Here is an 18,249-nt window from a genome sequence, read left to right as displayed (position 1 = left end):
TTAATTGTACGATTGGATAATTATTAAGGGGACACTCTATTCATTAGCGTAAGACTCTCCTGGTCCTCCATAGTTAACTGCCGCGGGGTTCCGCATTTCTGGGTGGCAACTGGCAAGTGACGTCACGCTGATTCGTCCTATAGTAAATATAAAGATGACACCATCGGTATGATCAAAAATGATATTTGTACAAATGGATTAAGTTGTACTTTTTACCCTCTATCCTAGAGTTTAGTTTGAGTCAAAAACTCAAATACTGAGAATACAAAAAATCACATGGAATGTGAAATTGAGAAATAATCCCCTCTTGGATGAAGAGTGGTGAGTAGGCGGCCCTTATCTATATGAGATTGAAATGGCATGTTGTGTTCCAGTAAACGCTTCACCTCTCTCTCTCTCTCCTCCCACACACACACACACACACACACACACACACACACACACACACACAAGCAACCAGGGAGGGGGAGAAACACTTGAGAGATGGAACGAGAGACCAGGGAAGAGATAGAGAAATAGTGATAGAGAAAGGAAAGAACAGAAAGAGACAGGGAAGAGACATCAGAAAGCTGGTGGAATAAGAATTGATTTCAGACTTATTGTTTAAAACCGGTGACCGTAAAAGCCCTCAGAAATTGCCAAGCGGCAAATGTGGGTAAAATGTGTCTTTGGTGGATAGATAAGTAAAGCCTGTGTCATTTTCTACATGATATTCATAACAACATTTGAGTGCCTCTGTTATATGCAGTATTTTGCCGGTTCTCAAAGTTTTACCCCCGGGTACTTGAAATCCTTGAAAGTTTGTGAATTTGTTTTGTTTGTGAATAGCATAATGTCTCCACAGTATTTTTTTCTTTTTTGCTGTGCTGTGTTAGAGAAGGCAAGAGACCACATAGTCTGCCATCACTAACACACGCAGCACAGTTGAGAAGTGTTCACTGTCGTGTAAAAGATACGACATGTTGGTTTAAAGATCAGTCAAGAATATGCTACTATTAGTACCAGGCTTATGTACAAAGCACTCCATAAATCCTACGGCTAGCACTGCAGGCTAGCTGTGGAAAACAAAGGTCCACTAGTCCAGACAATCCATTTGTTATTCCACTGGGGCTCTCACAGACGAAGTCCGATAAACTCCTTTAATCAAAAACCCCTGGAGAAAAACTCTGTCTCAAAGAGGTCAAACAGAACAACAGGCAGCATCTGGGTCCATCAGTTTATTTAGGTCCACAAGATTACACGGATAAGACAGAGTTTCACCTCATGGCTACAACTCTCTCTAAGACAGTCCTCACACGGATGATTTATAGAGACTCAGGGGGCTTCCCCCGTCCGTGGCTTGGAATTATTGGCTCACGGAAACCATACGATATAGGTAAAATATGCCCATTGGTCTTCCATAAACCGCACCACAGTACATCATGCTCAGTACACCCGCAAACACGCGCAGTCGCGCACTCGATACGCGTGAACATGGCGCGTACACTTTGACCTTTGATACAGTAAACCTTTCACCTGAACGCAAGAGTGTCCCTATACTGGGTTTTTAGAAATATTGCATGCGTTTAACAGTGTCTAGTCATAGGCCCACTATATGTATGATAGTAGAGGATGGTTATATCTTTTCTCCTATTCTAGTTTTCACACATCTATCTTTGAATGTCATTTGGTGTGGTCCTTCTTTTAAAACGGGCTCCAAGGACACTAAGTAGACAAAGCACCCAATGTGTTGGCTTCTGGATCTGTAACTGTGTCCGTGTCTGTCTGCCTGTATCTGTATTCAACACACACGCATACACACACACACACACACACACACACACACACACACACACACACACACACACACACACACACACACACACACACACACACACACACACACACACACACACACACACACGCACACAGGTTGCTTTGTCTAGGTAGTGTTTTTCAAATGTGCTATTTCAATTGTACCTAGAAAACACACAGATTGACACACATACTGAATAGCAGAATTCATGTCTTCTTGTCTTAGCTAATCTCTGCTATTCTCACGGCTATTTGCCAACACCCACCAGGCTTTGGCTGATCCCTGTCCCAGATCAAGGTGCCATAGAGGTGATGTGATATAAGTCTCACAAAATATATTGTGAGAATTGTAGCAAACACAGACCAGCATTTTCTCCTAGGAGAGGTTGAGGGCTTTCTCAAATGGATGACATGTTATTTGACCAAACTGGGTTCCTCTAGGCTTTTAGTGAGGCTCAGCTTGATATGGGGGTTGAAGATTCTCTGAGATCACATGACCTTCATATATCCAGTAATGCTAATGGCCATTTCAAAGCGTCCGTGCCACCAGAAGAGACACTCGGCACTGATTTTTAAAAGCACTCTCACTTTCAAGCCCATTGAACATTTTGTACCTTCAAGACTTTGAAGCTGTAAAGATACAAAATACTTTGCCTGATATCTTTTGATATCAACTGGAACCAGTCTTGCCTATGAGGCTGAAAAACAGAACACCTTATAAAAGCCAAGTCTTCTACTGTATGTATCAGTTGTACATGAAACATTTACAGAGTTGGACCTGCAGACAGTACTGACTCCCGAGTCGGTGATCTCTCGTTGTTTCTAATCTGACCTGACCCTGTGTAAAACTAGATTACGTCACCAGTAACACACTTTTCCACCCCACACACAGCAGTCTGTACTGCCCCACACACAGCAGTCTGTACTGCCCCACACACAGCTGTCTGTACTGCCCCACACAGCTGTCTGTACTGCCCCACACAGCAGTCTGTACTGCCCCACACAGCAGTCTGTGCTGCCCCACACAGCTGTCTGTACTGCCCCACACAGCAGTCTGTACTGCCCCACACAGCAGTCTGTGCTGCCCCACACAGCAGTCTGTACTGCCCCACACAGCAGTCTGTACTGCCCCACACAGCAGTCTGTACTGCCCCACACACAGCAGTCTGTACTGCCCCACACAGCAGTCTGTGCTGCCCCACACAGCAGTCTGTACTGCCCCACACAGCAGTCTGTACTGCCCCACACAGCAGTCTGTACTGCCCCACACAGCAGTCTGTACTGCCCCACACAGCAGTCTGTACTGCCCCACACAGCAGTCTGTACTGCCCCACACAGCAGTCTGTACTGCCCCACACAGCAGTCTGTACTGCCACACACAGCAGTCTGTACTGCCCCACACAGCTGTACTGCCCCACACAGCAGTCTGTGCTGCCCCACACAGCAGTCTGTACTGCCCCACACAGCAGTCTGTACTGCCCCACACAGCAGTCTGTACTGCCCCACACAGCAGTCTGTGCTGCCCCACACAGCAGTCTGTACTGCCCCACACAGCAGTCTGTACTGCCCCACACAGCAGTCTGTACTGCCCCACACAGCAGTCTGTACTGCCCCACACAGCAGTCTGTACTGCCCCACACAGCAGTCTGTACTGCCCCACACAGCAGTCTGTACTGCGGCAGAGACAAATAGTTCTGACTTCCTGATTAGTCAAAGTGTGCGTAATGGTGGAATTGTGTCCTGAAATCAGAGCTGATTATTTGCCACTTTTTTCTTTCCTCTCAGCTCCCCTGTAGAGCATACAAATGGCTTTTTTGGAGATATTTTTAAAAACTCGGTTTGGACTGCTCGTTAACAGCAACAGGCCTGGCTCACCGTTTTCAACTGACAGCTGATTCAAGAGCCAATATTCTCTGTGAGACAGTACTACAGGAAAGTAAGAGATACAATATATATAGATCCAAAAATTGCAGATTTTCTTTTAATAGCTACTGAAGCAGGATTTAATATTTAGGGGAAATCTAGCTAAGAACGCATTCTTACAATAGTTTCAGGGGGAGGGACTGGAGGGTTATGCACATGTCACTGCAGCCTTGTACAGCCCCCCCCCCCCCCCCCCCCCCACACACACACACACACAGTGCAGCATAAAATCTCCCAATTACCCTCAGTCAGGAGGAGACCAGCAGCCTGTCAGTGAGTGTCAGGTGAGATGGCATCCAGTCACAGGCTGAGCCAGGGGGAATAATGCCCCCCTCCTTCTCTGGATGTTGCTCACAGGAGGGAAAAGGGATAGAATTTCACACACAGTCATTTATACAGTGGTAACCATTGTCGAGTGGAAGTTTGCGTGCCTTGCATTAGTACGTACTCAAGGATCGTCTAAACAACCTCACTAAAGTGCAACACCGGTGATGGATGTATCCGGATCTGTATTCAGTTCAGTTCAATGGACTACTCAGGTCACCTCGGCCATTAGTTGTCTAGATGGAAATGTCCTCTCTTTTGAATGGAGTACTCCCTTACAGCCATGTGTTTCCCCTTGTTTTCCAGGTATTGTTCTGGCCTTCATAAGTAGTGCACAGCCCTGACACAGTGTCGCTGATTCCTTTATAGGCTTAGATGTGGTTGTATGTAGTGAGAGTGTGCGTTCCCCACTGCTAGCTCTGTGTGCCCTATGGAGACAGAGAGAGAGAGAGCTGCTAGCTCTGTGTGCCCTGGAGACAGAGAGAGAGAGAGAGAGCTGCTACTGTAGCTCTGTGTGCCCTATGGAGACACAGAGAGAGAGAGAGAGCTGCTACTGTACAGTAGCTCTGTGTGCCCTATGGAGACAGAGAGAGAGAGCTGCTACTGTACAGTAGCTCTGTGTGCCCTATGGAGACAGAGAGAGAGAGAGCTGCTACTGTAGCTCTGTGTGCCCTATGGAGACACAGAGAGAGAGAGAGCTGCTACTGTAGTTCTGTGTGCCCTATGGAGACAGAGAGAGAGAGAGCTGCTACTGTAGTTCTGTGTGCCCTATGGAGACACAGAGAGAGAGAGAGCTGCTAGCTCTGTGTGCCCTATGGAGACACAGAGAGAGAGAGCTGCTACTGTAGTTCTGTGTGCCCTATGGAGACAGAGAGAGAGAGAGCTGCTACTGTAGTTATGTGTGCCCTATGGAGACACAGAGAGAGAGAGAGCTGCTAGCTCTGTGTGCCCTATGGAGACACAGAGAGAGAGAGCTGCTAGCTCTGTGTGCCCTATGGAGACAGAGAGAGAGAGCTGCTAGCTCTGTGTGCCCTATGGAGAGAGAGAGAGCTGCTAGCTCTGTGTGTGTGCCCTATGGAGACAGAGAGAGAGCTGCTAGCTCTGTGTGTGTGCCCTATGGAGACAGAGAGAGAGAGCTTCTAGCTCTGTGTGTGTGCCCTATGGAGACAGAGAGAGAGAGAGCTGCTAGCTCTGTGTGTGTGCCCTATGGAGACAGAGAGAGAGAGAGCTGCTAGCTCTGTGTGCCCTATGGAGACAGAGAGAGAGAGCTGCTAGCTCTGTGTGCCCTATGGAGACAGAGAGAGAGAGAGAGAGCTGCTAGCTCTGTGTGTGTGCCCTATGGAGACAGAGAGAGAGAGCTGCTAGCTCTGTGTGCCCTATGGAGACAGAGAGAGAGAGCTGCTAGCTCTGTGTGCCCTATGGAGACAGAGAGAGAGAGCTGCTAGCTCTGTGTGCCCTATGCCCATTGCCCACACACACTCACATGGCACCTCCTCCTCCCACACACACTCACATGGCAGCTCCTCTCCTCCCACACACACTCACATGGCACCTCCTCTCCCACACACTCACATGGCACCTCCTCTCCTCCCACACACACTCACATGGCACCTCCTCCTCCCACACACACTCACATGGCACCTCCTCTCCTCCCACACACACTCACATGGCACCTCCTCTCCCACACACTCACATGGCACCTCCTCTCCTCCCACACACACCCACGTGGCACCTCCTCTCCTCCCACACACACTCACATGGCACCTCCTCTCCTCCCACACACACCCACGTGGCACCTCCTCTCCTCCCACACACACTCACATGGCACCTCCTCTCCCACACACTCACGTGGCACCTCCTCTCCTCCCACACACACTCACGTGGGCCGTGGCACCTCCTCTCCCACACACTCACGTGGCACCTCCTCTCCTCCCACACACACTCACGTGGGCTGTGGCACCTCCTCTCCTCCCACACACACTCACGTGGCACCTCCTCTCCTCCCACACACACTCACGTGGGCCGTGGCACCTCCTCTCCTCCCACACACACTCACGTGGCACCTCCTCTCCTCCCACACACACTCACGTGGGCCGTGGCACCTCCTCTCCTCCCACACACACTCACATGGACTGAGGAATCAATCCTTCTCGGCTCGCTTTCATTATCTCTCTGTTTCTCTCTATCACTCTCTCTGCCACTTCATTCTGACCGCTCTGTCCCAATCCAGGTCCCTTGCTGTGGGCACAAACGTGTGTGCGTGTGTGTGTGTGTGTGTGCGTGCGTGCGTGTGCGTGCGTGCATGTGTCTCTCCAGGCTGCAGCAGTCCTCATTAGACCTGTACTGGTTGGCCCGTCTCACCTGTCTCACCGCTCTTCTCCTCTAATTGGGCCGACCTGCGGCCTACCTGTCAGTCGGAGCTCCCATACAAACCATGTCATTTATTCTTTTCCCCAGGGGGACTTTACTATATAGCACTGTGTTCCCCCAACAGGGACTTTACTGTACTGCCTCTTGACACACCTCTATGGGCGTGCCTCTTGGACACACCTTCTATGGGCGTGCCTCTTGGACACACCTTCTATGGGCGTGCCTCTTGGACACACCTTCTATGGGCGTGCCTCTTGGACACACCTTCTATGAGCATGCCTCTTGGACACACCTTCTATGGGCGTGCCTCTTGGACACACCTTCTATGGGCATGCCTCTTGACACACCTCTATGAGCGTGCCTCTTGGACACCTTCTATGGGCGTGCCTCTTGGACACACCTTCTATGGGCGTGCCTCTTGGACAAACGACAATGACGAGTGAATAATAAATATCTTGTCCGCCAACAGTGAGATAGATCCACCCTTGGGTCAGTCCCATTTATTGTCAGTGGCAGTGCTGCCCCAAATATTACAGTGTGACTAACAGACAGATGGACAAGACTGAGCTATAGTCCACCCTTTGGTGGAGCACAACATGTGTTACAAAAACACGTAATAGTGTCAACTACTGTCAGCACAGCTTAACACTTCATCAGAAAATCACTGCCATTTATTGAGCTATTGCAGAACCTTTTGAAATGGTTCTAGTTTTCCTTGGAAATCCTCCCTACCCGCACTTTCTTTGACCCGCTTTCTCTCTCTGACCGGCTCTTCCTCTGGGGGGAGCAGGAAGTGGCTGCGATGTGTTTCCTGTTGGAGCCTGAGACCATTTCCTCGGCTGCAGAGCAGGCTGGCATAGCCCCAGGTCGGAAAGCAACCGGAAGCAACAGGGTTTCTCTACTGCACAGTCACTGCACTGTGAAGCAACAGGGTTTCTCTACTGCACAGCCACTGCACTGTGAAGCAACAGGGTTTCTCTACTGCACAGCCACTGCACTGTGAAGCAACAGGGTTTCTCTACTGCACAGCCACTGCACTGTGAAGCAACAGGGTTTCTCTACTGCACATCACTGCACTGTGAAGCAACAGGGTTTCTCTACTGCACAGTCACTGCACTGTGAAGCAACAGGGTTTCTCTACTGCACATTCACTGCACTGTGAAGCAACAGGGTTTCTCTACTGCACAGTCACTGCACTGTGAAGCAACAGGGTTTCTCTACTGCACATCACTGCACTGTGAAGCAACAGGGTTTCTCTACTGCACACAGTCACTGCACTGTGAAGCAACAGGGTTTCTCTACTGCACAGTCACTGCACTGTGAAGCAACAGGGTTTCTCTACTGCACAGTCACTGCACTGTGAAGCAACATGGTTTCTCTACTGCACATCACTGCACTGTGAAGCAACAGGGTTTCTCTACTGCACAGTCACTGCACTGTGAAGCAACAGGGTTTCTCTACTGCACAGTCACTGCACTGTGAAGCAACAGGGTTTCTCTACTGCACAATCACTGCTGTCACAAGCCACCTGAATTAAAGCTTGTGTTTACTCCTGAGAAAGCTGAGACTCTCACCTTTGCCGCAAAAAATGCCCATTATTTAGTCTGAAACTGCTATTTTTCTTTTGTCACTTAAAACGAAAGAACAAACAAACACATCTTCAAAGAGGTAGAAAGAAACATTCAAAGCCTGCCAACAAGACTCAAAGACGTAGAGAAATTGCCACAGTGTATTATTTGAGCTGATGGGGGAAGTAAATTCCCACTAAAAGAGAGCTTTGCATTGCTGTTGTAACATGGTGGCATCAAAAGAATGAGTCCTTGACTCGGTAATGAACCTCCCATTGTTTTGGGATGCGATCACTCAATAGAAGTGAAATGATAGCAAGTCCTTACACACGCCTTTTGATGCAAGCAATGTCCCGTAGTGGGAAGTAGTGTGTTGAGTCATTCTCTACTGTCATCATTTCTTTTCCCTGTTCTACTATTAATACCTCAACAAGCACTTGGCGTCACAGCTTGCATCTAAATCTATCGATCAAGAGATGGATCATGTTTCTGGTTGTGTTAACAGAAACGGACAAAAGGAAAACTACAAAATAATGTGCAGGTTGACCCTATGTGGTCTTTCTGGGTCTCTACCTCGGAAATTAAACCAATATTAATAAAAATCCCTATAAAGCATACAATATAATAAACGAGATAAAAGAAACAAGCAAACGCTCACCAGCACACGGACAGAGGCTGTGTGTGTGCATCAACATTGAAACTATGACGCCACAGGTCTCTTTCTGAGGAATTGTAGCATTGTATCAGTGACAGTTGATCAGTGTTTCTCACGCCACAATAGAGTTTGACTGCCACATATATTAATTTCAATTCAACCTCTTCATTTTGCTCTCAGAGTGCACCAGATTGATGCATCTTACTTTAAAATGTACAACATTTTCTTTCAAGGGTCTATCCACCATGATCTTTCCACATCCTCAGGGAAACACTGTTGTGTGCATGTGTGAGTGATTGAGTGAGTGAGTGAGTGAGTGAGTGAGTGAGCATGTTATTGTTATAAATATACTTTTTTTTTAAAGTTTAAATAAACCTTGCCTTTAGGTTAGTCACGCAAAAAAAATCTGAATTCTGTTGTATTGATACAGTGGATAGAAGTTATGGCAAAGTAAGACTGTTTAGTTTTGCAATCTCAAACTCAAAATGTATAGTAATTGTGTTAGTTGAAGGTGTGTCGTTGATGTAATCGGTTACAGCTCGAAGTGGCGATGGGGTCTTGAAATTTATTGGAAGGGTCTTGAAAAAGTCTTGAAAAAGTATTGAATTTAACTTCAGGATTGCTGCATATACCCTGTATATGTATGTGCATATATATATATATATATATATATTACGTAGAATTGTGTTTTCTTGTGATTTCCTCCATGTCGTCCTCACGCTGCGTCGTTTATGTTCCCTGCACAGCTGTATTGGATGCTAGGATCGAGACCTCGTTGGGAATGTGCGGAATTCTGCTGCGGCTTTGTGCTTATTTGCCTTCCTCACTGGTCTCTGTTGTTCCTGCTCTCTGTCGCTCTCTGTGGCTGTCTGTCTATCTCTCTGTCCAGAGAAACACACATACTGTGGCTGTCTGTCTATCTCTCTGTCCAGAGAAACACACATACTGTACACAAGTGCATCGGAGAGCAAGCTGCTCTCCTTTCTCAATCCTACCCACTCCTCTCCTTACCGCAGTGCTGTTCCAGTACACTGTCGCCCACGCAGCACAGCACCATTTTGGAAATCTGCAGCTCTTTTCTGAAGGCTGAAATCTGTGTCTTTTCTCAGTGTAGCCGAGGACGTTAGCTATGCTGTGAGGCGAGGGATGATGTCCTCATTCATGTTTTAGGTAGTTTCACATGAACCCAAATGTCCACTTTACTAAAGTGTTCCCTGTATTACTGACATGACAAGAACCCCCTGTAGTACCTCCAAGTACCGCTAGGGGTACGCGTACCCCAGTTTTGGAACCACTGTCCTACTGCATCCACCTGTTACTCTGCCATCTGTGCTGTCTGGCCGACTGACAATAGGCTACTAATAGACACTCTTCATTGAATGCAGTTTTCTCTCATACCAAGATTCAAAATTCAAGATTCAAGATTCAAGATTTTTATTGTCACTCCATGGTACAAGTATCACGTGTGAAATTCTTGTGCTGTGGACTCCGTTTACAACATAGTGCAAATAGTACAAATATAACAAATATAACAGGGCATATGGGTGCAAAAACAACAAGAGACACAACAAGCATAAGGCAGTATAGTGATAAGACAAGTCAGAGACAGTGGCATATTCACTGCACATAGGTGCACGTGTCGGGTGCATACTTTAGACGTGCTTAAACATTTTAAATTCTGCGTATTTGACATACAGGTGCAAATAACATATTCCTTATTAAACATACAATTAAACTCGGCATTTTAAATTCGGCGTATTTGACATACAGGTGCAAATAGCATATTCCTTATTAAACATACAATTAAACGTTAGACATACGTAATGGTAGCAGCTACAGTACGGTACAGTGCGGCTACTACACTATTTGTGTATGTTAAGGAGTCTCGTGGCCTGCGGGAAGAAACTGTTCCTCAAGCGATTTGTGCGTGCTTTCGGAACCCTGTATCTTCTCCCTGAGGGTAGCAGGGAGAACAGGCTGTTGTGGGGATGGTTTGTGTCTTTGATGATCTTCAGGGACCTCCTGAGGCACCGCTGTTTATACAGTTCATGCAGATCTGGCAACTCACATTCTGTTACGTGCTGTGCCGCGCGTCTCACTCTCCGTAGCGCCCATCATCATTCTCTGTCTGTTGTCATGGGGGTTTGGGGGGGGGGGGGGGTCGGTGTACCCACCAGCTAACAAGAGACACCAGTGAAAGTAAAATGATTGCTTTACTTTTTGTCTAATTCCCTTTGAAAGCGTTGGAAATGCGCCCTGACAACGTGATGTGTTGAATTGCATCACGTTACATCCTCTCCACTCGGGAGTCTGGCTTTCAAGCGCTGAGCGCATGCAGGCTCAACTGTGCTCGACAAGGAAGAGTCCAGTCATCTGTCAGAGATTGAAGATAGTGTTTTGGGCCTGTTTGCACGTAATTTCGAAGTTGAACCAGTTAGAATAGTGACATAATTTTAAAATCTTTCATAATAAATCGATAGTTGTCTGAGTCCCCTTTTAGTTTATGACCCCAGGCTGGTTGTCACAAAATCCCACGGCACACCTGGACTTGCGTCGCGGCAGACCAATGAAGTTCCCTCTACTCTTCAACTTTTCCTCAATGTTGTCAGTTTGTTTGCTTTCTTCCTCATTGTTCCTTCCTTGAACTCATATCTCCTTTCCTTAAACTCCCTCTCTGTCCCCTGTGCATCTCTCTCTCTTCTCCCTCTCTCTATTTCTCTGCCACCACTCTTCACTCTCTCTGTCTCTCTCTCTCTTCAGTACATCAGCCCCCAGCCACCATGTTAATTACACCACAGCTATTTTTCTCTATTATTCCCCACTCTGCTATTTCTGAGGCCCTCAGTGCCGTGCCTCCTCAGCGTGTTGCTAGGGTCCACAGTGGATGCCAGATGATGAGGAGTGTTGCTAGGGTCCACAGTGGATGCCAGATGATGAGGAGTGTTGCTAGGGTCCATGGTGGATGCCAGATGAGGAGTGTTGCTAGGGTCCACGGTGGATGCCAGATGATGAGTGTTGCTAGGGTCCACGGTGGATGCCAGAAGATGAGGAGTGTTGCTAGGGTCCACGGTGGATGCCAGAAGATGAGGAGTGTTGCTAGGGTCCACGGTGGATGCCAGAAGATGAGGAGTGTTGCTAGGGTCCACGGTGGATGCCAGAAGATGAGGAGTGTTGCTAGGGTCCACGGTGGATGCCAGAAGATGAGGAGTGTTGCTAGGGTCCACAGTGGATGCCAGAAGATGAGTATTGCTAGGGTCCACGGTGGATGCCAGAAGATGAGGAGTGTTGCTAGGGTCCACGTTGGATGCCAGAAGATGAGGAGTGTTGCTAGGGTCCACGGTGGATGCCAGATGATGAGGAGTGTTGCTAGGGTCCACGGTGGATGCCAGAAGATGAGGAGTGTTGCTAGGGTCCACGGTGGATGCCAGAAGATGAGGAGTGTTGCTAGGGTCCACGGTGGATGCCAGAAGATGAGGAGTGTTGCTAGGGTCCACAGTGGATGCCAGAAGATGAGGAGTGTTGCTAGGGTCCACGGTGGATGCCAGAAGATGAGGAGTGTTGCTAGGGTCCACGGTGGATGCCAGAAGATGAGGAGTGTTGCTAGGGTCCACGGTGGATGCCAGAAGATGAGGAGTGTTGCTAGGGTACACGGTGGATGCCAGATGATGAGGAGTGTTGTTAGGGTCCACGGTGGATGCCAGAAGATGAGGAGTGTTGCTAGGGTCCACGGTGGATGCCAGAAGATGAGGAGTGTTGCTTGGGTCCACGGTGGATGCCAGAAGATGAGGAGTGTTGCTAGGGTCCACGGTGGATGTCAGAAGATGAGGAGTGTTGCTAGGGTCCACGGTGGATGCCAGATGATGAGGAGTGTTGCTAGGGTCCACGGTGGATGCCAGAAGATGAGGAGTGTTGCTAGGGTCCACGGTGGATGTCAGAAGATGAGGAGTGTTGCTAGGGTCCACGGTGGATGCCAGAAGATGAGGAGTGTTGCTAGGGTCCACAGTGGATGCCAGAAGATGAGGAGTGTTGCTAGGGTCCACAGTGGATGCCAGAAGATGAGTATTGCTAGGGTCCACGGTGGATGCCAGAAGATGAGGAGTGTTGCTAGGGTCCACGTTGGATGCCAGAAGATGAGGAGTGTTGCTAGGGTCCACGGTGGATGCCAGATGATGAGAAGTGTTGCTAGGGTCCACGGTGGATGCCAGAAGATGAGGAGTGTTGCTAGGGTCCACGGTGGATGCCAGAAGATGAGGAGTGTTGCTAGGGTCCACGGTGGATGCCAGAAGATGAGGAGTGTTGCTAGGGTCCACGGTGGATGCCAGAAGATGAGGAGTGTTGCTAGGGTCCACGGTGGATGCCAGAAGATGAGGAGTGTTGCTAGGGTCCACGGTGGATGCCAGAAGATGAGGAGTGTTGCTAGGGTCCACGGTGGATGCCAGAAGATGAGGAGTGTTGCTAGGGTCCACGGTGGATGCCAGAAGATGAGGAGTGTTGCTAGGGTCCACAGTGGATGCCAGAAGATGAGGAGTGTTGCTAGGGTCCACGGTGGATGCCAGAAGATGAGGAGTGTTGCTAGGGTCCACGGTGGATGCCAGAAGATGAGGAGTGTTGCTAGGGTCCACAGTGGATGCCAGAAGATGAGGAGTGTTGCTAGGGTCCACGGTGGATGCCAGAAGATGAGGAGTGTTGCTAGGGTCCACGGTGGATGCCAGAAGATGAGGAGTATACTGTACAGGGGCCCAATTCCACAACAAATGGCTGTTTAGCATCATGTGACTGGCACAGATTAGAGGGCTTTTGGTGCTGGTGCGGAGGTGGCGTTACATCCTGTTAGATCACAGCTTACTGAACCGCTGGCATGGAGTGTTTTTTTACTTCTCTCTCTCTCTCTCTCTCTCTCTCTCGCTCTATGTATATATATATATATATATATATATATATATATATATATATATATATTGCAATTGCGGTATAAATTGCAATGCTGTACACACAATAGTGTTTAAGTTGATTAATTGTGCAAGTCTAGTTGTGCTTGAGAGGAAGAAATTATTGCTCTCCAGGCTTGTAGTACACACTCAAATAGGTATCTTTCAATTTACTCCTCAATGATTACAGTTTTTCCCCATTAGGATTTGACATCTTTGTCACTTCAAGAGCAACTATAGTTACCTGGGCTTTTTACAGATTGGGTTATTCACATAATTTGCTATTCATATCATGAAATAGGGACAATTAGGTCTATAATATAGATGGTTTCAATTCAACAACATAAACATTCTAAATGGAACCCCAGCTCACTTCCTGTTGCAGTGTTTGCTAGTACAAGGGGGCAGGACTGTTAGGACAGGACTGACAATTCTGTGAAAACAGTCTATAATGTGAGCCACACGGCCAAATGATGATGTATTTATGTATATTTTCTAACAGAGTAACTGAAACCCATTTGCAGTAAAGCCAAGCTAGTAATGATCTCCTGTGCAGAGTGCAGACACTGCTCATGCCTCCTCCTCATCCTGCCAGCGGGGCTTTCATCCTCGGCTCCGTCAGTAGTGAGTGGGCCGTGATGGATGGGCCTGTGAGATAACAGGTACTTACATCCCTATTACCAGACTATAAATAACACATCAAGTACTTACATTACTATTACCAGATATAAATAACACATGAAGTACTTACATCCCTATTACCAGACTATAAATAACACATCAAGTACTTACATTACTATTACCAGACTATAAATAACACATGAAGTACTTACATCACTATTACCAGACTATAAATAACACATCAAGTACTTACATTACTATTACCAGATATAAATAACACGTGAAGTACTTACATCACTATTACCAGACTATAAATAACACATGCAGTACTTACATCACTATTACCAGACTATAAATAACACATGAAGTACTTACATTACTATTACCAGATATAAATAACACATGAAGTACTTACATCACTATTACCAGACTATAAATAACACATCAAGTACTTACATCACTATTACCAGACTATAAATAACACATCAAGTACTTGCATTACTATTACCAGATATAAATAACACATGAAGTACTTACATCACTATTACCAGACTATAAATAACACATCAAGTAATTACATCACTATTAGCAGACTATAAATAACACATGCAGTACTTACATCACTATTACCAGACTATAAATAACAAATGCAGTACTTACAGCACTATTACCAGACTATAAATAACACATGCAGTACTTACATCACTATTACCAGACTATAAATAACACGTGCAGTACTTACATCACTATTACCAGACTCGGAAGGGAACTGGTGGGAATAGCGTGATCCTCCCACGTGCTACGTCCTGCCAGTGAGGCTCCCCCTGTCAGGTGAAAAGCAGCAGCTGGCAACTGTGCATGTGTCAGACGAAGTATGGTGCTAGTCTACGGCTCTCCCCAGATGGGCAGAGGGTGGAGCAGCGACTGGGGCAGTAGGGGGGAATTGGCCAAGTACAATTGGGGAGAAAATGGTGGGAAAATAATAATAAAAAAAGTCATCAAGCACTTAGTCTCAATGCAGTTATTGTAACAGTATCAGCCCCTTTCCTCATCACAAATCACGCCCCCCCCCCAATTGATATCTCCATCTCCTCCCTTCAGAGCACCGGGGGAAAAAGAAGGCGAAGAAGAAAAGCATTTCAATGAGTCAGAGAGGAGGAGACCCCCCACACACACATACACGGCACGCACACACACACACACACACACACACATACACACTCTGCTGCCTGAGCTCTGTGGGAGCAGGAAAAACAGTGAGGCACGTTTATCTTTCCACACAATTACAATTTCACTTTGAAAGGATCTGAGGCTGCTCCCCGCCTGCCTGCTTTCAAAGAGAATCATGTTTGCTGTATTTATTATTATTATCCTTATCTTCCCTCTATGTTTTGACCTGCCATTTCCTCATCTGCGCTCACAGACAAGCTGCCATTCAAAAGCGGGTTTTCATATTATATATAGGGACAGGGTTACTATGCAGGTTTTCATATTACCGTATACTGTATATAGGGCTGGGTTACTATGCAGGTCTAGAAAAGTATTAAAAATGAATTTGATCATTTCCAGGTCTTGAATAGTTTGGAAATTTGGAAAAAAAAAGTCTGTAAAAGTATGGATCATGTGGTTCAGGTCCGATACACACATAATTCTAGCTTTTACAGTATGTTGTTGTAAAGGCACTTTGAGTCTTTTTGTTGATGTGAAGTGTTCAGATAGAGGGATGCTCTTATTACCCAGCCGCTGTCAGCATGCATTACTGTATATCAAAAACCCTGCACCAAAATCACATCCAGTCAAGAACATATAGTCTGCACCAAAATCACATCCAGTCAGCCTGGAAAAATATGGAATTTTAAATCATCTAATTTATTCTGATATTTGTGGCTGTGAAGAACAGTGTTCATCTATACACTGATATCAGCTATTTAGCAGGGGCAAGACGTCTATCTACATAAATCACTACCTAAATCATATTGAACACCAGACAACATCTTCAAAACAAATCAAGAGTAGGAAAGTATGGAATTATTTGATTGAAAATGTGTAGGAGGAACCCTGTATGTAGGCTGTATAGAATTTAGCGGAGGCTTATTTCATTTTCACACACAGCAGGCGTACCTGCCAACACTCCCGTTTTATACGGGGGTCTCCCTATTTTTAACCCTTTCTCCCGCTGTATTCCCGATTGGTAATTTATCCCGCTAATCTCCCGATTTCATGGTGATACAATACAACTCAAATGGGTGTTTCACAGTTTCTGTAATATGTCCAGACTGTAGGATATATGTGTCGTGGTACCTGGAACGTCAGGCAGGGTCATTTGGTTGACCCTGCCTGATGTTCCATGCATCACTACTCGTCACTGCGCTTGTTCCCTTTTCCACTGAAGATGTCTCAAACGGGTCCCAAGAAGAAGAAATAGGCATCCAAATTTGTGCAAGACCTCTTATGCGAGACCTTCCCGTTTCTAACCGCTAGCCACATCAACCAATACCATGCCTTTTGCAAGTTGTTTTAGTTGTCATTTTAGATTTAGATTTAGATCACATCTTTTGTACATTTGGTAGGCTATGTTTATTTTACAATGATTTATTTTACTGTTAGCTATGAATTTAAGACTCATTTAAAAGTTATTCACATCCTTGTATTTGTTCTATTCATTTGTGATGTAGGGTTATGGGTTATATGGGGGCGGGGGGGACGTTGAGGGTAGGCCAGTCACCGATACCCCAGACAATCTCCCTTTTTCACAGATCCATGTTGGCAGGTATGGAGGCTGTCACTCAGTAGGAGGAGTGGGAGGTGTGTCATTTGAATTGACCGAGATCTTTCTTCCTCAACTTTTACACATCAGCTTTAATATGCTAAATTGCTAATCCATATGATTTTTTTGGTGACATCTTTGGTAGGGTTGGCACCATGGACGATGGCATCGACCATCATCGATGGGCCGACCCCCATCAACCTCTGACCCTTCTACATCGGACCATCGTGATTATCTGTTCAAATTAAAATTTGGCAGATTTAATAATAAAAAAGGCTAACTCCACTCAACCGCAACACACGGGGACGCACGGGCGCCATTAAACAAGCGGCAAAGCGTACCTTATCCCCAGTTCAGAGAAGCAGTAAAGCAGAGAGGAAGAGAAGATAAGCAGAAGTCGGTTGTGTTGTGAAAATGTTAAGAAAGAAGAAACTTCACATTCTTTCCTGTTTTCAACCCAATGTGAGTAATGTTACAAGTCTTCAACTGTGAATTCAACTCGCCTGTTTCCAGGAACTCTCTCCATTACATAGGCTGCCTGCTGCTGTGTTTCTATCTCTCCTTAACGTAACCTAATGTTGAAAAAAACTGAGCCCACACAAATCTAACGTTGGCTGCCAGTAATTCTGCCCCTTTTCTGCCAGCTAGTTAAATTAAACACACACACGTTGTTGGTCACGATCTGTAACGTTAACGTTTGATTGTTTTGCGCCTTTCAATATTGCTGGTAGTGATAGCCTACTGTTTGAATCGCCTGGCTCTGTGCTGTAGTAGTAGCCTATCCAAGCCCGCTGGTCTCTCATGACATGTAGAGCTCAGCTGTCCTGTTGTAAACGTGAACGTACATTGCAGTGGCGCAGCGAAACGGCACCGCATGGACTTCATAAATCATTAATTAACCCCACCCCCCGTCAACGACGATGCCATCGTCCATCGCGATGTTTCACTGTGGAACCATCGCGATGGCTATTTAGGTAGGTGACATCGCACAACCCTAATCTTTGGTGCTAAGGGTCATTGCTGTGGTGTTTCTTTTGCACCGCATCTGAAAATGTCACAGATTATTACATTTTCTGCACAAGTTCAATGAAGTTTCAATGTGCCAGAGAGCTTCTATTGACAACCGAGTCGGGAGGAAGGTGTCTGGGAAGAAAAAAAGTAATGTGATGCAACATACCTCATCATTTATGCCTTTCTGTGTGTGTGTGTGTGTGTGTGTGTGTGTGTGTGTGTGTGTGTGTGTGTGTGTGTGTGTGTGTGTGTGTGTGCGCGTGTGCGTGCGTGTGTGCGTGCGTGCGT

The sequence above is a fragment of the Poromitra crassiceps genome (genome assembly GCF_964638095.1).
Source record: "Poromitra crassiceps genome assembly, chromosome: 9".
NCBI lineage: Eukaryota > Metazoa > Chordata > Actinopteri > Beryciformes > Melamphaidae > Poromitra > Poromitra crassiceps.
This window is presented reverse-complemented; position numbering follows the sequence as displayed.